Below are 26,946 nucleotides of genomic sequence, written 5' to 3'. Positions count from 1 at the left end.
TTATTTTTGAGGGAATTGTTAAACAACTTGTAATGACAATATTTAACATTATTCTTTCTCCTTCTTATATATTTCTTTTCCATTTTCTTTCCTAAATTTATATTAAACCTACTCTAAGTTTGATCATGAAGGTATTGCTTTGAGTTGTAACGTTGACTAAACTATAAATTTTAATCATATACTCCCTCCGTCCCGGAATACTTTCAACGGTTTGACTTGACACGCTTGCCAATGCACAACTTTGCCCATTAATATCTTCAATTATATATTACAGAAACTTATAAAATATTAATATTTTGAAAATATATATTAAGATGAAGCCAACAATATATTATATGCTAACACTTATTTTCATATACTATAAATAAAGTAGGGTCAAAGTGAATTATGTGAATAGTGTAAAAAGTCAAACCGTTGCGAGTTTTCCGGGACGGAGGGTGTAACACCCCCAATTTCCATACTTGTTTAAGACTTATAGCGGAAGCATAAAATAATAAATTAAGGGTATTACCGCCACATTTAGGCTACAACCCAAATGTAAGGCTATATTATCCATCAATAATCCAACCTTTATAACACTACAAGAATTTGTATCTTTAACGACAACCTAATTACGACGGGTCAAAAATCCCGTCGCAAAAGCCTTTTGCGACGGGGCTAACAACCAAACAATGACGGGAATAACCGTCACAAAATGTCTTTTACGACGGGTTAACGACGGGATTTTCTATTAACGACGGCCCCCTTTTATGACGGTTCCGCGACAGGAAATCCCGTCGTTAATCAACGATTATTGGCCTTTCGCGACGGGATTTCCCGTCGTTAATAGTAAAATTTCTTGTAGTGTAAATAAACCCACATTGTCATAATTAAATAACTTAAACCAACTACCCAAAATATCGTCACAAACTGAATTAAATAAAACCAACTGATTGTCTTTAGGTGATCTACGTTCTTAATAACTTGCTACTAGTTGTTGTGAAACGGTCGCTCAGGACGTGCCACGCATACCTGTAAATTGGAAAAACATATACAGAAGGGAAACCACAAATCAGTGGAAATTGAGTAAGTACTACTTCACCCTGTAAAACATTTTCGAAAACCTTTTTCTTACTTTGGAAAACATTTTATCTTAAAAACATTTCATGCACAAATAGCACGTAACAAGCACACGCACTCAGTCCATAATTAACAGTTAATTAATTACTTAGAGGTAAGAGAACAAGATAATTCCACCATAAATGTAGTTCAAGACTACCACCCTAATGGGTGTAACCACCAAAATAGGTCTTAGTCCTTAAGTGTGCACACCCCCCAGTGAGTATTTTTAACTCAAAGGAGTAGAATAAGCCTAAGTCGTGCTAGTTAGCTCCGACTAAAATATTAAGACACGTTGTGTCGTACCACCAAATTGTTCCTCATCTTAGGGGATCCTGCCTAAGATGTCTTACCAACAAGTATGTTTTGCATCAAGAGATTAGTGTTTTATCACAACCAAAATCATTATATTGTTCATTAACAAGCTTAATTATACTTGTATTTAAACAAGTAGAACGTTATTCTTATATTTAACATTATTTAAACAAGTAGTTAAATAATATGAGTTCATACGGTAACACGAACTCAAAGAAACCAAGTAGTCAAATACATATATTTAACACCATTTAACATTATTAACATTATTCATACGCTAGCTCAAGGAAACCAAAGTTCCACATTATCACATGCATCCACAGTAATAAACATGAGTTCCATTTCACTGTTACTCGAACAATAGACAAAAGCGTAAAATATTAACCAGCTATAAAGACTAACTCTTAATCCAAATCACCTACTGTCTTCATGGATACATGAACATAAATTATCCAACAATTACCATACATGTATAGAAAACACGTTGCCATGTCAACTTATTTTTACAGGATTTAGTAAGACAGTGGACATAGTAACTTACCTTATTAAGTTTAGTCTTACAAATCACTGCACAAAACAAACACTAGTAAGTCTCTTCACGTTCTACGTACTCTACATACAAGTGTAAAATAATTTGTATTAATATATGCACGATCCGGGTATAGGCTATACCTATATATAACAAAATTCATATATTACATATATGTGATCGGTTATATTGATTTCTTACAATAATAGTTAGACTAACCGAGTAAATAAAGATCCTCTTCCAATCTTGTATTATTAGTATATCAGAATAGTGTGGTTAATAAATTATACTATCATTAAGTCTAAAAACCAATAAAATTAATTTATTTAAAACTATTTGGTTGAATAAGATAAGAAGAGTCCAAGTTGAATCTTCAAACTCACGTGACCCTTGAAGGGAAGCTAAAGAAAATGGTTTACTTTCCAAAAAATCAAGTAATAAAGAAGTAAGAAATCGAGTAGTTACGAAGGCATAAGGCTATCTTTGAGATGATATATTACCTTTGTTTATGATCGGTTTTTAGAGGTCGAAGATTGTAGTTGTAGAGGGACGTGAGGGCTATGAGCTGGTGTTTTTCGCGGTGGTTTCCGGTATAGTTTGATGGTGATTCGGTTGTGCCGAACGTAGCTGGAACCCAACTTCGGCAATTAACTCTATTTTCTCTGGTGTTCACACGAGTGTTTGAGGATTTTCCCAAAACTTGAGTTATGAGATATATGCTTTGTATTTATAGGAAGGGAATACCCTAGGGTTATCAATTTGAGTAGTTAAAGATTCTAATGAGATAAGGATGAGATTTCACGGTTGAGATTATACGGGTTGACTACGAAATCCTATAATCATGGTAAATTAGTTAGGATATTGTGCTTAGAGGTATATTCCTCCTAGATTTTTGCTCGATACGGGTAGGACGCTGCAATTGACGAGGATGATGATATTTTTTACTATATGATTTATTTATTTATTTGATTGGTAGAACTATACGTGGATATTAACAAAAGTATAAGTTAGGGCTAAGGCTATAGCTAGAACCAATGTATAATAGGCTAAGACTCATCAGTGCAGAGTTGTTTAGAGTTTACTTTCTAGCTAGTTAGTGTTATAAAAGTACTACTTAGATAGTTAGTGTTATAAAAATATTCCACAAAGTAAAAGCTAAGTTTATAAATTATACTATTATATATTATAAATCTATATTATTATATGACTAAGGATATAAATCTAAGGTTGTATATAGTATTTTCCTTAGTGAAATATGGGATATTACAGAGGGAGTACCTATTTAACATGAGGGTGTTTAATTAAAAGAAGAAACTAGTTATCAACTAGATTAATTTGATAATTGTTGGTAAACTCTTAAATGAACCTGGTCCACACAAAATTACTGTGGACCAAGCCCAAAAGAAGAAGCTTCCTCCCTTTACTTCTTATCTCGCACGTGTGAAGCATTTTAATTTTTACCAAAATCTCCTCTTCCCTGATTTCACAGAAGCATTTTCTTTTCTCTCTTCTCACATTTGCTTCTGCAATTCCTCTCTCTTCAATTTCAAAAGTAATGTTCCTCATCTCTTTGCAATGCAGCCGAAAGCTAGAGGAAGTATAACGATTTGAGCTCGAATAAGCCTCCCGAAGTTCAGAATTTCAGATGTTTGCAAGGAAAATTGAGGTCTATTTTCATCTTAATTTTTCTTAATTTTGCATTTGTTTTAGTTAAATTCGCTAACTTTAGTCAAAATTTCACTCCTGTTGTTGATATCAATGAGTTTCCGTGTTTAAAGTTTTTCCATTGATGTTTTAGTTGATTTTAATAATGTTTTTTTTGTTTGACTTCATGTCCTAGCCACGATTTAGGGGTTGATTTACTGATTCACAAAATAAGGGTTTAGATGTATAATAACAACTTTCATATTTTGTTGCGTTTTGCTAATTTTGATTTTGCGATTTTGTAGTGTGCTATAATGCTACTATTTTAATTGAATTGATGAAATTGTAATTGTTCATAATTATAAGGGTAGTTATCCCATCCATAGTTATGCAGAAAAGGACAATATGCTAAAATTTTAGTTACTAATGTAAAATGATTTCACTATAATTATTATTGACATTTCATTTTTCGTAGAGGTTACTATGATGCCAATTACAATTACTATGTCTACGGTTTTGAACTTTTAAACAAATTTTCAGTTTTAAGGGTGACTATTCAAACAAAATGGTCACTATATATATTGTAATATATTGAATCTTGTGTTTTCTTTTTAAGGTTACTTTTCTTGTTTATGATACATTTTTTTGATGAGTCAGTGAATTAGTTTGTCTTAGCTCTAAATCTTGATTGCAACTTGATGGTTTGAACTTAAGAGGGAAGGTGAAGTTTTTTTTTCCTGAACATAGACACATAGTTGACCATAGAATACCGTTTTGCTGCCTGTTTAAGCAAGTTTTTCAGTTGGTTGTATGGTTGAGTATTCATTTGAGCTGAGGTGATTTGTAATGAGAGGGATGTCTCGGTTTTGTAAAGCCTATTAGCTCAATTGGTAGAGCCAAGTGCAAGTGCACTATGATGTAGGTTCGAATCCTACATAGGCTAATTAATGGGTAACTCATATAAATATGGGTCACTATATATAAAATAAAGGTAAATACTATACCAATAGTTAGCGGTTGGGTCAATATGTGTGAAAACTCGGTAACTATTACAATAGTGACTATTTTATAAATAGGAGTTACTATATGTCAAAATTCCAAAGTATTTTTCCAAACTCAAATCCTTACAACAACTCAATGTTAAGGAATGTGTGAACCTGGGTAGAAGACATCAGCAACCTGATGGCGAAGATTGGCCTCTTATTCGGCACAAATATAAAGTATCACCTTGGATGAATTGCTTAAACTTGTAAAGTTTTTTTTCCCTTAATTGTTTCAGTTAATAATTCTAAAAGCTCGTAATCAGCAATGAATGTAGTCATCAGTTTCTAAGCATGAGATGTCAGCATACTGGATTAATGGATCATTACTTGTTCTGTGCAAACAAACAAAACATCGTTGAAGCTAGCAAAACCAAGAAGAGAATGAAACAGGGTGATTGGTGTAATAAAACTCAATATAATGGACTGACGTTGATCTTTCTTGACCTCATTGGTATCAATGTCCATTAGTAACCTGTGCGGCTGTGCGTGATTGCTTCTCTTAATCTCTAGTTTATATATGTATCAGCTCTCATGTTTTCTTGATTGGTATTTCTACCATTTTACTCTCTTTGATTAGCTTCCAAGATGCAAATATTCTTTTGCTTTCTGTTTTCCTTCTATGATGTTATCCAAGTCGTAGCAGTATGGTTGACCTATAACAAAATTACTTAGGGGCCAATCTCCATATCTGACATTGTGGGTAGGGTTATCTTCAGGTACCGAGCACTTGACGATCTCGGTTTTTTGGTAAACAAGTAAGCCTCTCTACTAACTTAGGTGTTTTTTCCCTCTGCAGACAAGCACTAGTACCTGACTCTCTTCTCTCCTGAATCTTGCAGTGAAGTCAATATGCAGAGTGACCGGCTAGTCGTCTTCATGGAATCTGTGGAGTTGATACTCCACAATGATAAAGAAAGTAAAGGCTATAAACCTGAGAGAAAATGCTACATACAGGTGTTTTCTTTTATATTCCCGTCGTAATTTCGTTTTACTATACTCCAATTCTCTTACAATAGTGATTATTTTTAAAATAGGAGTTACTATATGTTAAAAAAAAAGTGATTATATTTAAATAGGGGTCGCTATAATCAGGAGTATGTAAAAGAAAGGTCACTATTTGTTAAAAATGATCACTATACGTTAGCCTATGTAGGACTTGAACCTACATCCTCCGTGCCAACGAAAGTACACAGTGCTCGACCAATTGAGCTAATAGGCTTACAATTAACACAACAAAAAAAGTGACTGACTACCTTACTAATACAATCACATATTGTGCAACTTGATAATCTGATAGGAAGACAATAAAAGTACGTTTTCCTTCTTTTGTTAAGGCATACCTGGTACATATAGAGTGATTAAATGATGTTATCAAAATATGTGACACCAATTTGCTAGTCTTTAAGTCGGTTTGTAGCAGATAATTTCGGGTTCGGGTCTTATCGAGTCGGGTTTAAGTCGGTTTGCAACACAGTTATTTTCGGGTTCGGGTCTTAGTTTGGATCGGATAATAATTAGATCAAATAGAATTCAGGTCGGGTCACTCTCAGGGACAGGTCAAACTCGGGTCTGATAATTAACCTATACATTTTAATTATTTTATATTCTAAAAAATTTTGTTTAACTTATTTTAGAGTTAAATTTTTCAATATCTAGCAATAAATAATTAAAATAGATTTATCAATGAAGTTAATATTTGGTCGTGTCATTGATAACTCGGGTAAATCGGGTAGCGCGGGTTGTCACAGGTCGGGTCAATAGCAGGTTTCATCGAGTTACAATCGGTTTCTGGTTGACATCGGGTCGGGTATCGAATCGAGTTCGGGTCATGGTTCGGTCGGGTCAGTTCGGTTATCGGTCATTTTCGGATCGGGTGTCGGGTCCGGGTTCGGGTGTTACAACATCGGGTTAAAATCGGTTATCGGTTTTTTCGGGTCGGGTACAGGTCAGGTTTCGGGTTTCCTGTTTTACCGTAATTTCGGGTCATGGTCGGTTACGGGTTCGTGTTAGATTATGATACATATGACATTACATAGATCATGCGGAAACAACCATTAACCCAGGAAACATATTATTTACACATAATCATTTAGCATAGTTTAGATGCATACTCTTTGTTGCGTGCCTTCCCTAGCTGCGCCCGAACCGAACAAGAACAAGTCTTTTAGGACTCCAAGTGTCGTCCCTCCGTAGAAAGTCCACAGCACGTCCGGATCCGCCTTAAGATTGACCAACTAGAATCGCCCTTAAGGTACTCAGAAAATTCGGCACTTTTGGGGCAAGATGGGTGTTTGAATTTTCTCTCAAAAACTCACTTTTGAATACTTTGAAACTTGTGTATAAATTATGACCCCTAGGCCTTTATTTATAGAGTTATGGAAAAGGAATCGTAATCCTAGTAGGATGCGAATTAATTGGAATTAGAATTCTACATGAATTCTACTTAATCAATTTATCCAATAGGAATAGACATTTAATCATACACTGACTCTTGCAGATTCAGGAATCTCGCATGAGCTCAAACTCACACACACACGGCAGCCACAAGGGCTGCCCACGCATGCGAGCAGCAGCCCACGCAGCGCGGCCCACGCATGCGTGGCTTTGTGCGCGCTGGGCTGTGGCGTGCGTGCTTGCTGGGCGATGGCCTGGCTTCGTGCTGGGCCTTCGTCCGGCAGGCCTCGTCCGATGCTAATTCGTACGATACGCTTCCGATTAAAATTCCATTTCCGGAATCTATTTCCGATACGAACAATATTCAATATTTCCGATTCCGGAATTAATTTCCGTTTCGAACAAATATTTAATATTTCCGTTTCCGGAATTATTTTCCGATTCCGGTAATATTTCCGATTCTGACAATATTTCCGTTTCCGGCAATATTTCCGATTCTGGTAATATTTCCATTTCCAACAATATTTTCCGATACGTACCATGTTTCCGTTTCCGGCAACATCTACGACTTGGATAATATTCATATTTCTGATACGATCCATATTTCCGTTTCCGGCAATATCATCGTTTCCGGAGTATTCATTTCTTGCCTGTGACGATCTTAGCTCCCACTGAAACCAAGATCCGTCGGTTCCGAATATTCATAGATGGAGTATTTAATGCCATTAAATACTTGATCCGTTTACGTACTATTTGTGTGACCCTACGGGTTCAGTCAAGAGTAAGCTGTGGATTAATATCATTAATTCCACTTGAACTGAAGCGGCCTCTAGCTAGGCATTCAGCTCACTTGATCTCACTGAATTATTAACTTGTTAATTAATACTGAACCGCATTTATTAGACTTAACATAGAATGCATACTTGGACCAAGGGCATTATTTCCTTCAGTTCGGTCGGTTCAGGTCGGGTTTTCAGGTCGGGTCAGTTTTTGACAGCTCTACTTTGTAGCATTCAAAGTTCATGTCGTTGTTTATAAAAGGTTACAATCTTAAAGGCATTTACTTTCAAACTATTTGTATTACTAAGATAATCCAAACAATTAATTTCTGTATGACCAAAAAAAGCAAAGCAAACTGTAATACACTTGCAAGAGAAACAATGAAGATTCTATTTTCATCAACGACCATTGAAACAGGGTAGATATAAACAGAGTTGAAGGAACAGTTTGAACTCTTGAATTGCTCAAATACAAGATAAAAGGACAATAATTATGTTATTCTGAGTGCATTCAACAAGAAGTCAATAATCACAAGCCAAAATGTAAAATTAATCAGGTTATTAGCAATAGTGACTCTCATAAGCTTATAGTGACCTTTATTGGCTATATTAGGCAATATAGGTAATCTGTAATTACTCAAAGACTACTATCTAAGGTATTGTCATAAAGTTAGAGAAACAACAAATTTTAAACTACAAGCAAAACTCTCTTTCAATCCTCTCCTAACCAAACGCTTCCAATTAGCTTTTTCTAAAGGTCAAACCTCTAATTCACCCCAAAAAGCTCTTTTTCCCTCAAACCTCTCCTAACCAAACACCCCCATAACTTTAATGGGTCACAAATTTCTCCATTCCAAAGAACTGAAATGGAAGAGGAAGTTATACATGAGATAATAAGATTTATAATTAAATCCAAAAACTATGAATTTAATCGACGAAACCCTGGAAATTGAAGAACAAACCATGAATCAAATTATGAATGATTCGAGAAAAGATGAGAGATATTATACCTTATGATCGAAGAATCGGAGGTTAGGGTTTAGGATCTCTGAATTTCTCAAAAATCTACCTTGACTTAGCGATTAGATTTTGCATTTACAGGAGAGAGGAGAAAGGAAAGTAAGAAGGGAGAGTGACGAGAGGCGTGAGAAGTGAAAACAGAGAAGGTAAGGAGAGAGATGAGAAATAGCGAAAGAAGATAGAAGGACAATTTCCGCGGGTTGCACACTTGCACGTGTGGACTTCAGGTCCACACAAATTTATTGTGGACCAGGTCCACACAAGAATTTTCCTAAATGTTTGGGGTTAAAATATATGAGATCAATCTCCGTTTATTTTATTTTCCCATGTGACAGTACGTTTTGTACACCACAATATTACTTTGTGTAGTAGAAGATAAAGCTAGTCATAACCTAATTTCTTAATTATGCTTAGGATATTTTGGTATTTACTACCTTAAAATTACACCACTTTTTTATTAATTATTTTATGCAAATTTATTGTAATTTACTATACTTTAAAGTATATTTTTGTTTTGGAAGCACTACCACTTTACACGTTTCTTATTTTTATAGGTAAGATATCTCTTTTATTTCTTAATCATTTAAAGTGATTAAAGTCAATGCTCCTGCTTTATATACAAGGATACCGTGGATACCATGCTTTCGAAAATTTGTAAAAGATCAAACAAATTAAAAAATATTTGTTGACTTCAAAAATATGTGTGAAGTATCAAACGAGTTATTGTGAAATGTTATTCTCTACGAAATACTTATCGAAAAAGGAGAAAAATAAATTTTGAATCATAGAAACAAGACGGAATATATGGAGTGTAAGTTTAGTGGAGTCCAAGACAGAGAGACGGGGGCAATTTCCTTAGATTGGAAAATTGTCCAAGGCTCTGAAATGTTCCCTTATTTAGGATCTATTATCTAAAAGGATGGAGAATTGGATGGCGATGTGGCTCATAGAATCAAAGCAGGTGGGTTGAAGTGGAAAGGTGTCATGGGGTTTCAATGTGATCTAGGCATGCCCCAAAGATTAAAGGGAAAATTTTACCGCACGACAATTCGACCGGCTTTGTTATACGGCACGGAAGGTTCGGCAGTGAAACAATGTCGCGTGCATAAGATGAATGTGGCGGAGATGCCCATGTTACGTTGGATGTGTGGGCATATAAGAAAGGATCGTTTGAGGAATGAGATTATTAGGAAGAACGTAGGGGTTGCACCGATTGAGTTTAAGATGATGGAAAATCGTTTAAGATTGTTTGGACATGTAAGTAGAAGATCAAGTGATGCACCGATTAGGAGGATAGAAGGGTGACAAAGTGATAGAATTGCAAGAGGTAGGGGAACATCTAAGAAAACTTGGAGGAAAGTGATTGAGCACGATATGAGCTTTCTTGGGATTGAGGAAAATATGGTGTTGGATAGGATAGAGTGGAGGGAGAGAATATACATTGATGATATTCATTGCTGTGTGGAAAACATGTATGGATGGTGGCCACAAAAAAGGAGAATGTATGATTGAGGTGGGTTCACTCTGTGTACTTAAAAGGCAAACCCTGGTGGGATTATTCCCCTAAGAATAGTGATAGTTGGTACTGGAAAGCCATATGCCAGGTTAAGGAATTAATGAAGTCACACTTGTCTGAGAACCAACTTTGTTCAATTTCTAACTACTCCATTAAAAAGCCTTACTGTCAGTTGGTTCCTGCTGCTGCTAGGGTATACTGGACTACTACAGTTTGGGGTCGTCTAACTCAGTCAAAACATAGATTCATCACTTTGCTAGCTGTTCTAGAGAGGTTGATTACTAAAGATAGATTGATGCAGTTTGGAGTCACTACTGATGATCTGTGCTTGCTGTGTGGATTAGAAGTTGAGAACCACAGCCATTTGTTTTTTGGATGTCAGTACAACTCAAGATGTTGGCAGCAGATTGCTGCTTGCTTACACATCAGCAAAACTATAAGAAGCTTGCCTAATCTGATCAGATGGATACATATGAAGAAGATTACAAAACTCAGAAAAGGGGTGTTTTACACTTTTGTTTGGTGTACAGTATATCACATATGGAGTGAGAGAAATAATTCCTTGTGGAATACACTACTACAAAAACACCTTTTCGTGTCGCCTCTAAATTGCCTTTAGTGTCGCCTATGGTGTGACTCTGAAGCTAGGGACTCTAAAACTTTTTGGTGTTTTGTTGTCGCCCCTTTGAGGCGACACGAATATTATTATACATGTCGCCTGTTATGGAAGAAGTGACACTGAAGATATATTTTTCAAAAAAATTAATTTATTAATTAATCATTCGGAGTCACACCATAGGCGACACGAAAGGTACTTTTTAATTATTATAAAAGAATTAATTAACCTTTAATGTCGCCTCTAATCTCTATAGGCGACACGGAAAATATTTTTCGGAATTAATTTTATAATTTTTTAAATTATACGAGTTGCCTCTAAAGTTTGTAGGCGACACGAAAAATATTTTTCCGAACTTTTTTATTGAATTTATTTAATAATCGAGTCGCCTAACATACTAAGAGGCGACACGAAAGATGTTTTGCAAATTTATTTTTATTAAACTAATTACCTTTAGAGTCGCCTCTTAAGTTTCCAAGCGACACGAAAATTATTTTCCAAATTATTTTTTAAATGTTTTACCCATTTTGAGTCGCCTATTATACCAAAAGGCGACAAGGAAAGTATTCTTTTATATTTTAAAAAAAAAGTTAATTAACCATTAGGACTCAGGAGTCGCATGTAGTTATTGGAGGCGACGCCTAAAGTGTGTTTTTTGTTTTTTTAGTTCTCACTTAATTAAACTAGTTCTACGTACGTAATATAATAAATAATAAATTCACAAAATACATAAATAGAGAGTTGTAGAATTGCGAAAAGAATTTTCATTGATTCAAACAAGAAAGTTGGTTTAACAAGTATAAATAATGTATTCCAAAAAATTAACCTACAATTTGTTATAGTTTTCTATCTCTGAAACGAGACAATGACTGCAAACAACTACTAAAAAATATCTGCTCCATTTTTCTCGAACATCATCAATCTCCTCTTGAGTGTACGAGTTTGTAGAAAATATCTGTACTTCAACAAAATAATGTATAATTAGTAAAGTTAGGATAAAAGTTAGCGCATAGTAAAAAAATGAGATACACCTATAATAACAAAAATACACGTACCTCTTCCAGATTACCAATACTTTGTAATTCAAGTAAAACTATTTGATACATGTACTTCATGACGTAATAGCCACATTCAAGCATTTTCGGTTGGCGAGAACACTAAGACACTAACATAATACACATTAAATTAAAGATTAACACATATATGAATAAAATTACGATAAAAATAATGATCAAACTAATTAAATCTTACTATAATTTATTTCCATCTTAGATACTTGAAAAAACCTTTGTTGTTGGCTTGCCAAGTTCGATAAGTCCTAAACTTGAGAACAATTAATTTGTCACCGACAATAGTCGAGCATGTAACTCAGTAAGCCATAATCGTTGATTATAATCTAGGATCAATTCAACCTTTAAGAAGCAGAACAGAGAGAAGTTTATTCTATTACTTACACAGATATATGTCCTTTTACTTGCACGCTATCTAATCCACCACCTGCTGAAGCGAACAAGATTTTTCTGATACTGAATCCTTGATTCCTATATATATGATACAGAGTACTAATTTACTAATAATAGTAAATACTTCGTAGCAGTTTACTAATAATAGTAAATACTCCGTACCAGTTAAAACGCTATCTACATGGCCAATTTAATGTTGATACATATTTCAGCAATGCCAATAAGAGGTTAACCCATTGTTGTTGAGAAAAGAAGCTGTTTCCATCAAGTAAAAGAACCTTTCAATTATGTGGTAATCAGAGATACAGGATTCAGACCTGTTGCAGTGTACAAGCTGAACCTACGTACTGTTCAGTCACATCAATCTATATCAAATTGAGTCACATCAGGGAGAACACGAGAATCGTTAATACAAGATTCAAAGTAACTAGAACAGGTGGATCATAAATAATTAAACTATATAGGAGTCACATACATAGCAAACAGGCGACAACTATTTCATGGCTTCTCAGCAAAAACTTACTAATAATTGGACCAATCTGTAACATTACTGAAGGCATTGGGTTTTTAGTAAAAAAAAATGGTACAAAGCACTACAGATCTTACACATCAAGTCCTGATCTACTTTGGAGAATTAAGACAACAAAGCACTACAGATCTTACACATCAAGTCCTGATCTACTATAGAGAGTTAAGACAAAATCAAGAGTTATCAACACAATTCTTGATAGAGTCTGTTGTTATGCATCGATTGGCACTTGGGCAGTATAGCAGGGTATACAATTCCTACTATAAGGGTAAAACCAACTACATGCTTCGTTAACTTGTAAAGGTGTCTAATTATCTTAGCAAAATCTGACATACTCTTCCAAGGAAAGATATCGATGCTGCATGTAAAAAGCCAAATTTAGAGAATTTGATTACTGCATAGCCCTTGTCCAAAATTAATACTGAAGTTCAGAGTTTTGAGTTATAAACCATCTCAGTTAGTCATATCGCATTCACAAACTAAATATATGAGACATCATACTTTGAATTTTTTGTAATGTAAAGATAATCTTACTTGATCCTGTTTTGAGATAATTCTATATTTTGTGCTTTCAGACATTTTTTATCAGTACCATATACAGTTTTGGCTGCAGCTCCTTCAGTTGTGTTCTGGAAGATACTCTGATACTACATGGTTGTTGTCATTACCAAATTAGTTCAGCTCCTGAAGGGAAAATTCTTTCCTGTGATCAATAGTGTACAGATAAGAAGATTTAGAGGTTTAGTCCTACACAAAAAACATTGCTCTTATTTTTTTTTTAATAATTTTGAAGAACATTCAAGGAAAATATCAACGTGAGAAAGCAAAATTTTAGACATCAATTACAAAAGCTTTGTCACCTCTGTTAGATATAAACATCCGTTGAGGTTAACACAATAAGCTAACAGTGTAGAAATTCTGTTGTAATACTCTTCATGTCATTGTATTAAGTAAATTACTTATGCTCCACTACCAGCCACCCCGAAAATATGTAATCTTCATCTTCAGCGTCTAACGAATACCAGCCTCCTTAAAAGCCAATATCATACTAGGCACTACCATAACTCTTCTAACCTCGTCAAACTGTCTACATTCTAGGCACTACCATAACTCTTCTAACCTCGTCAATCTGTCTACATTCTAAGGACTACCATAACTCTTCTAACCTCGTCAAACTTTCTACATTCTCAAGCAATGTACAACTAGCACTTACACAAATCTTCCCCTAAAAATGAGCATTTTTTAACCCAAATCTATTCTTTAGATACCAATCCTATTACTACAACATCTGAAAGTTTTGATGGAAATGTTATTACTCTTACTATCCAAAATTAGTTGCTGAAGGAAATAATGCCCTTGGTCCAAGTATGCATTCTATGTTAAGTCTAATAAATGCGGTTCAGTATTAATTAACAAGTTAATAATTCAGTGAGATCAAGTGAGCTGAATGCCTAGCTAGAGGCCGCTTCAGTTCAAGTGGAATTAATGATATTAATCCACAGCTTACTCTTGACTGAACCCGTAGGGTCACACAAATAGTACGTAAACGGATCAAGTATTTAATGGCATTAAATACTCCATCTATGAATATTCGGAACCGACGGATCTTGGTTTCAGTGGGAGCTAAGATCGTCACAGGCAAGAAATGAATACTCCGGAAACGATGATATTGCCGGAAACGGAAATATGGATCGTATCGGAAATATGAATATTATCCAAGTCGTAGATGTTGCCGGAAACGGAAACATGGTACGTATCGGAAAATATTGTTGGAAATGGAAATATTACCAGAATCGGAAATATTGCCGGAAACGGAAATATTGTCAGAATCGGAAATATTACCGGAATCGGAAAATAATTCCGGAAACGGAAATATTAAATATTTGTTCGAAACGGAAATTAATTCCGGAATCGGAAATATTGAATATTGTTCGTATCGGAAATAGATTCCGGAAATGGAATTTTAATCGGAAGCATATCGTACGAATTAGCATCGGACGAGGCCTGCCGGACGAAGGCCCAGCACGAAGCCAGGCCATCGCCCAGCAAGCACGCACGCCACAGCCCAGCGCGCACAAGGCCACGCATGCGTGGGCCGCGCTGCGTGGGCTGCTGCTCGCATGCGTGGGCAGCCCTTGTAGCTGCCGTGTGTGTGTGAGTTTGAGCTCATGCGAGATTCCTGAATCTGCAAGAGTCAGTGTATGATTAAATGTCTATTCCTATTGGATAAATTGATTAAGTAGAATTCATGTAGAATTCTAATTCCAATTAATTCGCATCCTACTAGGATTACGATTCCTTTTCCATAACTCTATAAATAAAGGCCTAGGGGTCATAATTTATACACAAGTTTCAAAGTATTCAAAAGTGAGTTTTTGAGAGAAAATTCAAACACCCATCTTGCCCCAAAAGTGCCGAATTTTCTGAGTACCTTAAGGGCGATTCTAGTTGGTCAATCTTAAGGCGGATCCGGACGTGCTGTGGACTTTCTACGGAGGGACGACACTTGGAGTCCTAAAAGACTTGTTCTTGTTCGGTTCGGGCGCAGCTAGGGAAGGCACGCAACAAAGAGTATGCATCTAAACTATGCTAAATGATTATGTGTAAATAATATGTTTCCTGGGTTAATGGTTGTTTCCGCATGATCTATGTAATGTCATATGTATCATAACCTAACAGTGGTATCACGAGCCCCTTATTATTTTCATAATCTAAATTGCATGAACATGGTTAAATATTACAAATTTGCAAGAATTAAAAGGGGTGATTAATTTTCGTAATTGTTAATTAGTTGCAAATTGCGTTTATTTAATTATACGTACGCAGTTTTTCGGCAGTTTCTTCATTACTCATCCGAATTGAGTGATTTTTGTGTCAATTCCGCATGTAAAAGGCATTCTAAAATTTTGACAAAAATAATATTTTTCTGCCGAACCCAGAATTCTCAAATTCGAAGCCTAACTATGACTTTTCGAAGGTTTTAGTTTTTCGAATGCAAAATTTCGTAAATTTAAGATGTTAAATTAAATATTTGCGATTCTTGTTGATAAATCTTGAATTTTTGATTGACCTATTGCATATGTTTAACAAGTTTGAATGCCTAGTCTTGTTAATTATGCAATCTAATTTGTAATTATGATTAATTTGTTGAAAATTAGAATAATTTAGAATTAATTTGATTTTCATAATTAATTGTAATTTAATTAGAAACCTATGATTAAAAACCACCATAAAAATTGTAAATTTACGATAAATTTTAAATTTTTATGACCTAGACTTGAATCCATATCAATCGGAAATCAATTGGATAATAAATTTTCGATTTTTCGCCCTAAAATTATGAAATTAATATTATTTATTAATTTGTCATTAATTTTAAATATAAATTTTAAATTTTATGCGATTCGTTCAAATAACTTGCACGCGCGAAGCAATGGACGCTTCGTGTTACCCTTAAGGGGTGTTGTATAATGCGGGCATGCGACGACGAGCAAGGGAGCTCGTCGCCCGTGCGGCACGAATGCAATGAGCAAGGCCGTAGTGCACGAGCACAAGGCAGCAGCCCTGCCTTGTGTCGTGTGCCACGAGCAATGAACGTATGGGCATGGGCGAGGGGCGAGCCAAGGCAGTCGCGTGTGGGCAGCAAGCGAGCTGCGCCACAGCGCGCGCTGCCTCGCACAACAGCGCGCAGCCTCGTGCGCAGCGAGCGCAAGCTCGCGTGCCACGAGCGCTGCGCCCAGCATCACTCGCGCGCACCAGCGAGCGATCTCGCGCGCCAGCGCGCGATCTCGCGCGCCAGCGAGCGATGCAGCGCCCCAGCGAGCGATGGCTCGCACGCACCAGCGAGCGATCTCGCGCGCCAGCGCGCGATCTCGCGCGCCAGCGAGCGATGCAGCGCCCCAGCGAGCGATGGCTCGCGCGCACCAGCGAGCGATCTCGCGCACCAGCGAGCGCGGTAACGCGCGCGCGCTGCGAGCGATAGCTCGCGTGCGGTGGGCGCTGTGCGGAGGCTTGCGTATGGGACAGCAGCAGCTATGCTACGAGCGCATGGGCTGCGCGCACATGGCCAGCAATGGCTGTGTGCGTACGGCCCATGGGCGTGCAACGCGTAGGGTGTTTGCGTTTCGATTAGATCGTTTTGAATGTTTAATTTGAAAATTTCAGTTCACGTAATTTTAATTAATTTTAAAATTAATAATTTGAATTAATTTCTTGGATTTTAATTTTGAATATTATAATTATAATAAATGGAATTTATTCTAATTATTTTACTAAAATTAAAATCATGAATTAATTTAAATGCGACTGAAATTAAATTAAATTTTTGGATTCAATTATAAATTTATATGAGCTTTAAATTTTAATTAAATTTGTATGTTTCCGGTTAGACTAGAAATACAATTTTATGTTTAAAATTAGTAAAGCATATGAATTTATTGGTTTGAGTGGGAGTGCTTTTAGTCATAAACTCTTGATTAGGTCTACAAATCCTTAAGGTTAAAACAACTCGATTAGAATTAATAAGGACTGAATAATTGGTAGATTATTGGTGCCCTTGATTAATTGCTGCAAATGTTTACGTGATGCATAATGTGTTTAACTAACCAGCTATGTGGGCCATTCATGATAATGAATGGGTGAATGGTATATATTGTATATGTACTGTTTTGCAGGTTATGAAGTGACTAGTATGGCCCAAATAGGATAGAAAATATGGTCTGCGTACCATTAATTTGAATGTAATTGGTCTAAAGTACCAAAGTTGTTTTTCAATTCAAATATGGTCTGCGTACCATCAAATAGTTGTAATTAGTTATAACTTATCCTATTTGAAGAAAATGGTGCCTCCCACGGAGATTTTCAAGACGGACTTTGAAGTCAAAGCTTCAAGATGAAGTCGGGCCATACTAGATCACAAATATCTTATGCATGTTTTAAGTTATTTATTGCTTTAAATATGTCTTAAAATGCATGAGATCAAAAGCTTGATTATGTTGCATGATTAAGGATTTTAGTTCACTTAAAATCTAACCAACATAGTAAGAGCCTTAAGTTCCAAACTTAAAAATTGAGTTAAAAGGTGCCATGCCAAAATATACACTTGCTTGGATATCCTTTACATCAATCTAGTAATAGTTTTCGCTCAGCGAGGTGTTACTTATTGGTCCTAAAGGGGCAAGGTACACAAATAATTGTGAGTACATGTTAGTTTTGGTGAAACTCAACGATATAAGTAAGGAGTCCTTTTATGTCGTGGCAAATTCGATAGGTTTACCTAATAAGTTCTTAGACGTACCTATCAACCAAGAATAGTTTCTAGACTATTAGCAAAAGGCTTTTGCTTACCTAAGATGTTCTAGGATTAAGTCGACAAACTGTGCTTAGTTCTTCAATGATTTTAGGATCTTGGAATCATTTTATTCACACCTGCCGGAACACATAACTTGAATAAAATGCTTAATAAACATTGAATTATGCATGAATGCTAGAATTTAAGTTTATTAAGAGAAACTGTGAATGGTTATTTATTTGTTTATTCTTTTCAATTGTAGTTTTTAATATGGCAAACAACAATTCATTCAACATTCGATCAATTCTCGAAAAGGAGAAGTTGAACGGGAAAAACTTCCTTGACTGGCAAAGGAACTTGCAAATAGTTCTTATGCAGGAAGAAAAGGAGTATGTCCTAGATGAGGCGATGCCCGAAGCTCCAGGCGACGGGATCACTCAGGCAGCCCTCAATCGTTGGATTGATGCCAACAAGGATGTGAAATGTCTAATGCTCGCCACCATGAGTGCGGATCTGCAGAAAACGTTCATCAACTCAGATGCTTTCACAATCATCAGTGAGTTGAAGAACATGTTCCAAGATCTGGCTCGAGTCGAAAGATTGGAGACTCATAGGCAAATTCTTGAGACCAAGCTTAAGAAAGGCGAGCCCGTAAGTCCACATGTTCTCAAAATGATTGGACTCATTGAGAATATGAGTCGGCTGGATCAGCAATTTTCTCAGGAAATGGCTATAGACACCATCCTCCATTCTCTTCATAGCGGGTATGATCAGTTCAAACTGAACTACAGTATGAATAGTCTGGACAAAACGCTCACTGAGCTTCACGGTATGCTGAAGACCGCTGAAAAGACGCTCAAAAGTGATAAGCAGGATGTGCTTATGGTGCGTGGGGGCAAGTTCAAGAAATCTGGAAAGAAGAGGAATGCTAAGAAAGGTGGCAACAAGGCCAGCCCAACTAAGCAAACTGGCGCCAAATCTGCAAAGAGGAAGGTCAGTCAACCCACTTCTGAATCCGAATGCTTCTACTGCAAGAAGAAGGGGCATTGGAAGAGAGATTGCTTGAAGCTAAAGGAAGATCAGAAGAACGGAACAGTCGTTCCATCTTCAGGTATTTTCGTTATAGACTGTATACTTGCTAATTCAACTTCTTGGGTATTAGATACAGGTTGTGGCTCACACTTATGTTCCAATCCACAGGGACTAAGAAGAAGTAGAAAGTTAAGCAAGGGTGAAGTCGACCTACGAGTGGGAAATGGAGCACGGATTGCTGCATTAGCCGTAGGAACTTACTATTTGTCGTTGCCCTCCGGGCTAGTTTTGGAAGAATGTTTCCATGTTCCAAGTCTTACTAAAAACATCATTTCAGTTTCTTGCTTAGATGCTAAGGGATTTTCCTTTATAATAAAAGACAATAGTTGTTCGTTTTATTTTAAAGAGATGTTTTATGGATCTGCTAGATTAGTCAATGGACTTTATTTATTAGATCACGACAAACAAGTATATAACATAAATACCAAAAAGGCCAAAAAGGATGATTCAGATCTCACCTATCTGTGGCATTGTCGATTAGGCCATATAAACTTGAAACGCTTAGAAAGACTTCAAAGGGAAGGAATTCTAGAACCATTTGACTTAGAGGATTATGGTAAATGCGAATCATGTTTACTTGGCAAAATGACAAAGCAACCTTTCTCTAAAGTTGGAGAAAGAGCAAATGAACTATTGGGTTTAATCCATACAGATGTATGTGGACCAATGAGTACAAATGCTAGAGGTGGTTTCAGCTACTTTATCACTTTCACTGATGACTTCAGTAGGTATGGTTATGTCTACCTAATGAAGCATAAGTCTGAATCCTTTGACAAATTCAAGGAATTTCAGAGTGAAGTAGAGAATCAATTAGGCAAGAAGATTAAGGCACTGCGGTCTGATAGAGGCGGTGAATATCTGAGCTATGAATTTGATGACCATCTGAAAGAATGTGGAATTCTATCAGAATTGACTCCTCCTGGAACACCACAATGGAACGGTGTGTCAGAACGGAGGAACAGAACCTTGCTAGACATGGTCAGGTCAATGATGGGTCAGGCCGAACTTCCATTAGAATTTTGGGGACATGCACTAAATACAGCTGCATTTACTATAAATAGAGCTCCGTCTAAAGCTGTCGAAAAGACTCCATACGAATTATGGTTTGGAAAGCCTCCAAATGTGTCTTTTCTTAAGATTTGGGGATGTGAAGTATACGTCAAACGATTAATTTCAGACAAACTTCATCCAAAATCTGACAAATGTATCCTTGTGGGCTATCCAAAGGAAACAAAGGGGTATTACTTCTACAATACATCTGAGAACAAAGTGTTTGTTGCTCGAGATGGTGTCTTTTTGGAGAAGGATCATATTTCCAAAATGACAAGTGGGAGAAAAGTAGACCTCGAAGAAATTCGAGTCGAACAACAAACTCTAGAGAATGCTCAAGATGACATTCAGGATGAAACTCAGAGATCTTTAGAAGAATCTGGTGAGAATCATGGTCAATCTAGAAATGTTACCCCGCGTAGATCGCAAAGATATAGATCTCAACCGGAAAGGTACTTAGGTATTTTGACGAACGAGAGCTATGACGTTCTATTACTTGAAAGTGATGAACCTGCGACTTACAAGCAAGCTATGACGAGCCCTAGCTCCAAGCAATGGCAAGAAGCCATGCAATCTGAATTAGACTCCATGTCTGAAAACCAAGTATGGGATTTGGTCGATTTGCCAGATGGCTACCAAGCCATTGGAAGCAAATGGGTTTTCAAACTGAAAAAGGACAAGGATGGGAAACTTGAAGTTTTCAAAGCTAGATTGGTTGCGAAAGGTTACAGGCAAGTCCACGGTGTGGATTACGATGAAACCTTTTCACCAGTTGCAATGCTAAAGTCTATTCGAATAATGTTAGCAATCGCTGCATATTACGATTACGAAATATGGCAGATGGATGTCAAAACTGCTTTCTTAAACGGCGTTTTAACAGAAACTGTGTTTATGACACAGCCTGAAGGTTTTGAGGATCCAAAGAATGCTAAAAAGGTATGCAAGCTAAAGAAATCAATCTACGGATTGAAGCAGGCATCCAGGAGCTGGAATATACGTTTTGATGAAGCGGTCAGTGACTTTGGTTTCATCAAGAACGCAGACGAATCTTGTGTATACAAGAAGGTCAGTGGGAGCAAAATTGCTTTCCTAGTATTATATGTCGACGACATATTGCTTATCGGAAATGACATTCCTATGTTAAACTCTGTCAAGATTTGGCTTGGGAAATGTTTTTCGATGAAGGATCTAGGAGAAGCACAGTACATATTGGGCATCAAGATTTACAGAGATAGATCTAAAAGGATGATTGGACTTAGTCAAAGCACTTATATCAATAAGGTGCTTGATAGGTTCAAGATGGCGGACTCCAAACGAGGCTACCTACCCATGTCTCATGGAATGACTCTAAGCAAGACTCAGTGCCCAAAAACACTTGATGAGCGTAGACGAATGAATGGGATTCCATATGCATCATTGATTGGTTCAATAATGTATGCTATGATATGTACACGCCCGGATGTTGCGTACGCACTCAGTGCTACGAGCAGATACCAGTCAGACCCAGGAGAGGCGCATTGGACTGCTGCCAAGAATATTCTGAAGTACCTGAAAAGGCACAAAGATGACTTCCTGGTCTATGGTGGAGATGATGAATTAATTGTTAAAGGCTATACGGACGCAAGTTTCCAAACCGACAAAGATGATTTCAGATCACAGTCTGGGTTTGTCTTCTGCCTCAACGGAGGAGCAGTAAGCTGGAAAAGTGCTAAGCAAAGCACCATTGCGGATTCTACAACTGAAGCGGAGTACATTGCTGCACATGAAGCAGCAAAGGAAGCTATATGGCTAAGGAAGTTCATAGGAGAACTTGGTGTAGTCCCCTCCATTAAAGGACCAATAGCCCTGTATTGTGATAATAACGGAGCTATTGCACAGGCAAAAGAGCCTAGACACCACCAGAGAGTCAAGCATGTACTTCGTAGATTTCACCTTCTACGAGAGTTCGTTGAAAGAAAAGAAGTCGAGATAAGCAAAATTGGAACTGATGACAACATATCAGATCCATTAACTAAACCTCTGCCGCAAGCGAAGCACAACTCGCACACTGCAGCTATGGGAATCAAGCATATTGGAGAATGGCTTTGATGTCTCTGTTTAATGTTTTAAAGTTTTAGAGTTTAAACCTTTGTAAAACATTATTGGTTAATCATTCACAATAAATGAAAGGAATTCATTTTTCCATTTAATTTGTGGTTTATTAAATGATGAGTCCCTTCAACTTGACGATATATTCAAGATAGACTGTCAGGACCAGTCCTGTGACTAAGAAATGTCTATCAAGTGAACTTGAATGTCAAAGGTTGAAAATGGTCCCTAGTCGGAGTTTTCTATAAAATTGGACGCATAGAAAACGTTAGACGATTAGAATGCAAGATGACTAGTAGTTCTGTTTCTTGAACTATGTGGACATGGCAATGTCATAATCATTTGCATAGATACTTACTTTGGGAAGACTAGTATCGGACAAGACCTATGAAACTTTACTGTAAGAGATGAAAGTCTGTCATAAGTAAATTTCATTAAATTATTAGACACTAAATCCTCAATACCTGAGTGATTTGAGATTACTTGTTTGAGAACTGGTTGCTTTGACGTTGACCAACCGTCGCACCGTAAAAGGAGGCTATAAAGGCAACGCTCAGGTAATCACCTATCAAACGAAGTCTAATCTCAAGATCGCAAGATTGGGATTGTCCTCCCATAAATCGGGATGAGATGCTTAAAAGTTGTACAAGGCCACTCGGAGAGCTAGAAACTGTGAAATGCATGGCCGTGCTCGGATGAATCATAGGCTATGATTATCTGTTTATTTGATCAGTTGAACTCTGAAACCGAGGAACACCTCTGGACATAATAAGGATGACAACTCTTACCTTATGTTCAAGAGCAAGCATCGAGCGACAAAGGAATTAGGAAATGCACACTTGTCCCTAAGGACAAGTGGGAGACTGAAGGAAATAATGCCCTTGGTCCAAGTATGCATTCTATGTTAAGTCTAATAAATGCGGTTCAGTATTAATTAACAAGTTAATAATTCAGTGAGATCAAGTGAGCTGAATGCCTAGCTAGAGGCCGCTTCAGTTCAAGTGGAATTAATGATATTAATCCACAGCTTACTCTTGACTGAACCCGTAGGGTCACACAAATAGTACGTAAACGGATCAAGTATTTAATGGCATTAAATACTCCATCTATGAATATTCGGAACCGACGGATCTTGGTTTCAGTGGGAGCTAAGATCGTCACAGGCAAGAAATGAATACTCCGGAAACGATGATATTGCCGGAAACGGAAATATGGATCGTATCGGAAATATGAATATTATCCAAGTCGTAGATGTTGCCGGAAACGGAAACATGGTACGTATCGGAAAATATTGTTGGAAATGGAAATATTACCAGAATCGGAAATATTGCCGGAAACGAAAATATTGTCAGAATCGGAAATATTACCGGAATCGGAAAATAATTCCGGAAACGGAAATATTAAATATTTGTTCGAAACGGAAATTAATTCCGGAATCGGAAATGTTGAATATTGTTCGTATCGGAAATAGATTCCGGAAATGGAATTTTAATCGGAAGCATATCGTACGAATTAGCATCGGACGAGGCCTGCCGGACGAAGGCCCAGCACGAAGCCAGGCCATCGCCCAGCAAGCACGCACGCCACAGCCCAGCGCGCACAAGGCCACGCATGCGTGGGCCGCGCTGCGTGGGCTGCTGCTCGCATGCGTGGGCAGCCCTTGTAGCTGCCGTGTGTGTGTGAGTTTGAGCTCATGCGAGATTCCTGAATCTGCAAGAGTCAGTGTATGATTAAATGTCTATTCCTATTGGATAAATTGATTAAGTAGAATTCATGTAGAATTCTAATTCCAATTAATTCGCATCCTACTAGGATTACGATTCCTTTTCCATAACTCTATAAATAAAGGCCTAGGGGTCATAATTTATACACAAGTTTCAAAGTATTCAAAAGTGAGTTTTTGAGAGAAAATTCAAACACCCATCTTGCCCCAAAAGTGCCGAATTTTCTGAGTACCTTAAGGGCGATTCTAGTTGGTCAATCTTAAGGCGGATCCGGACGTGCTGTGGACTTTCTACGGAGGGACGACACTTGGAGTCCTAAAAGACTTGTTCTTGTTCGGTTCGGGCGCAGCTAGGGAAGGCACGCAACAAAGAGTATGCATCTAAACTATGCTAAATGATTATGTGTAAATAATATGTTTCCTGGGTTAATGGTTGTTTCCGCATGATCTATGTAATGTCATATGTATCATAACCTAACAGTTGCCACCAACGCTTTTTCAAGGTCGCCAAGACACAAAATTTGGGCATTAATTATAGAACAAATCAATGCTATACAAACTTTCACAGGACAATTATCTCAACAACAACAACAAAAAACACAACAACCTCTCACAAGCATTTCATCAAACACCTTATGAACAACAAACAGAATAAAAAAGAAGGCCAATTCTTCACCTCTTAAGGGTCTCAATTGGCTCATCCACCATCGACTCATCAACATTTATACACCCATCGTATACAAGATTATTCTAATCTAACACTTAATTCAATCATATCAATTCAATAAGTTTTAGATAAAAACGCCTAATCTTATAAGAGAGAAAAAAATAAGAATAACAGAAACACAAAATATTAAGATTAACACTTAAGTTCACGAATCAAAGAAATGCCTTAACTTTTTTTGTTGTGTTCGCTTTGCGTAGAAAACCAGCAGTTATTGTGCGTTTGTGAGATGATGAATTGCTGGAGATGATGAGCGTACTGCTCGAATAGATCTTGAGAGAGGATGACTGATTGTGACTTGTGAGAATTGCAGGATTACTTAGAGGTTTTAGGGGAGGAAATTGTTATGAGATGATGAATTACGGGAGAAAGATTGTTGAGGGAAGGAAGATGAAGACTGGGTTGTGTGAGAACCGCATGATTACGAGAAGCTTGAGGGATTGAGAGTAGGTTACGGCCGGTTCAATTCCTTGGAAATCTTTAGAAATTTTTTAGTTTTGTTATGGGAAGATTGTTAGGAAATATTCGTTCCTCAAATTTATTTTTTTAATTAGTTTTTCGGGTTTTAATCTCGTAATTTTATTTTTTAATTATTTTTTCTGATGAAATGTATGTTAGTAAATAGTAATTATAATATAGTCTCGCTTATATTTCAAAATATAATTAACAGGCGACACTAAAACTATTTCGTATGACTTTTAAGAAAAAAAATATCGAGGGATAGGTGTCGCCTATTTTGATGTGCGACACCTACGCTTTTAGAGTCCCATTTTATATCACAGACGACACTAATATTATTTCATTTTAATTTTTAAAACAAAAATAGGTGTCGTTTGTTATCAATGTGCGACACCAAAACTTTTAGAGTCTAATTTTTTAACACATGCGACACTGAAAGTATTTAATTTGATTTTTTTTTAAAATAATGAAAAGAAAATTCAGAAGAAATAGGTGTCGCCTGTTACTAATGTGCGACACCAAACCTTTTAGAGTCCCATTTTAAAACACAGGCGACACCCTAGTCTCTTTGAAATATCTGCTAGCAACTTTATGGGTCGCCTGTTTTATAAAATGAGACACTAGATGTTTTGGTGTCGCACATTAATTTGAGGCGACTCTAAAAGGACGACTTATATAGGTGTTTTTGTAGTAGTGATAGTCAAATTAGGTGCATTGATAAAGTGTGCATCCTTGTAAAGCAGAATGCTAGTGCTAGGATTAATTCAGTCTTGCCTAGAGAAATTAGCTCAAGTGATCATAGTTGGTTTCTCACCCTGTTAGATGGGTAGTTTTGTTGGCTTTGTGCCTTCTTTTGTGGCAGCAGTGGAGTTTGTTCCACTTGATGCTTAAACTGTAAATGATGCTGCATATATATACAATATTTGCTTATAAAAAAAAAACGTCCATTTCCTGTTTTTTAATTTTTTTTAATTTTTTTAATTTTACATGCTATTTTGAAATGTACTTATTTTACTTATTCATTTATTTTAAACTTTACTTATTTTTATTATCTCTTATAATATTTTTTCTGTAATATATATATATATACATGCATTTTCCTCTTATCTTAGTTTCATTGATTCCACTTTCTCTTCCTTGTTTTTTATTTTTTGACTTCCCGCTTCTTTTCTGGTTTGATTGGTGACAATGACGATCTCCTATGACGATTCATGTTAGCTGATCCCAAAACATTTTGGGACTAAGGATTTGCTATTGTTGTTGTTGTTGTTGTTAAAAGATTAATAAACGAAAGAGACATCTTAATTTTAAAATGAGAAAACCATAAAGTGATAGTGATTCCGAACTAAAAACATACTTTAATTAAGGTATTAAATTATAATAAAATTTCCAAATGGTAATTAATACAAAATTAGTGTATTTTTTCAAGTCAGTAAATACCAAAATTTTCCTATACTAAGATGGTATCAAGAGGCACAAAAATTCCAAAATCATACGGAGGATAAGGCTAGAATCCATCATCTTATTTATTGCGTCAACTATTAAACCAACACAAGTTGGTGAATTTGGTGGTC

At 36.6% G+C, this 26,946-nt stretch overlaps 2 long non-coding RNA genes across 9 annotated transcripts; both read right to left on the bottom strand.

Annotated features, from left to right (window-relative positions):
- Nucleotides 1–860: 860 nt before the first annotated feature.
- LOC110797104 (uncharacterized) lies at nt 861–9,053 on the bottom strand. Its single transcript, XR_008924082.1, has 2 exons — nt 8,813–9,053; nt 861–1,011 (listed from the first exon to the last, which is right to left on the bottom strand). It is a non-coding gene; the product is annotated as an uncharacterized lncRNA (long non-coding RNA).
- A 2,650-nt stretch (nt 9,054–11,703) lies between these two features.
- LOC110797106 (uncharacterized) lies at nt 11,704–25,456 on the bottom strand. 8 transcript variants are annotated; one of them, XR_008924079.1, is made up of 4 exons: nt 12,409–14,279; nt 12,206–12,272; nt 12,010–12,119; nt 11,704–11,909 (listed from the first exon to the last, which is right to left on the bottom strand). It is a non-coding gene; the product is annotated as an uncharacterized lncRNA (long non-coding RNA). The 8 variants fall into 8 exon arrangements; XR_002535755.2 differs by having other exon boundaries at nt 12,010–12,277; nt 12,409–12,495; nt 12,580–14,279; XR_002535754.2 differs by having other exon boundaries at nt 12,010–12,272; nt 12,409–12,495; nt 12,580–14,279.
- Nucleotides 25,457–26,946: the final 1,490 nt, after the last annotated feature.

The sequence above is a fragment of the Spinacia oleracea genome, chromosome 6, assembly GCF_020520425.1.
Source record: "Spinacia oleracea cultivar Varoflay chromosome 6, BTI_SOV_V1, whole genome shotgun sequence".
Taxonomy (NCBI): Eukaryota; Viridiplantae; Streptophyta; class Magnoliopsida; order Caryophyllales; family Amaranthaceae; genus Spinacia; species Spinacia oleracea.
The sequence above is the reverse complement of the archived record's forward strand: the minus strand, read 5'-3'. Positions and strand labels throughout refer to the sequence as shown.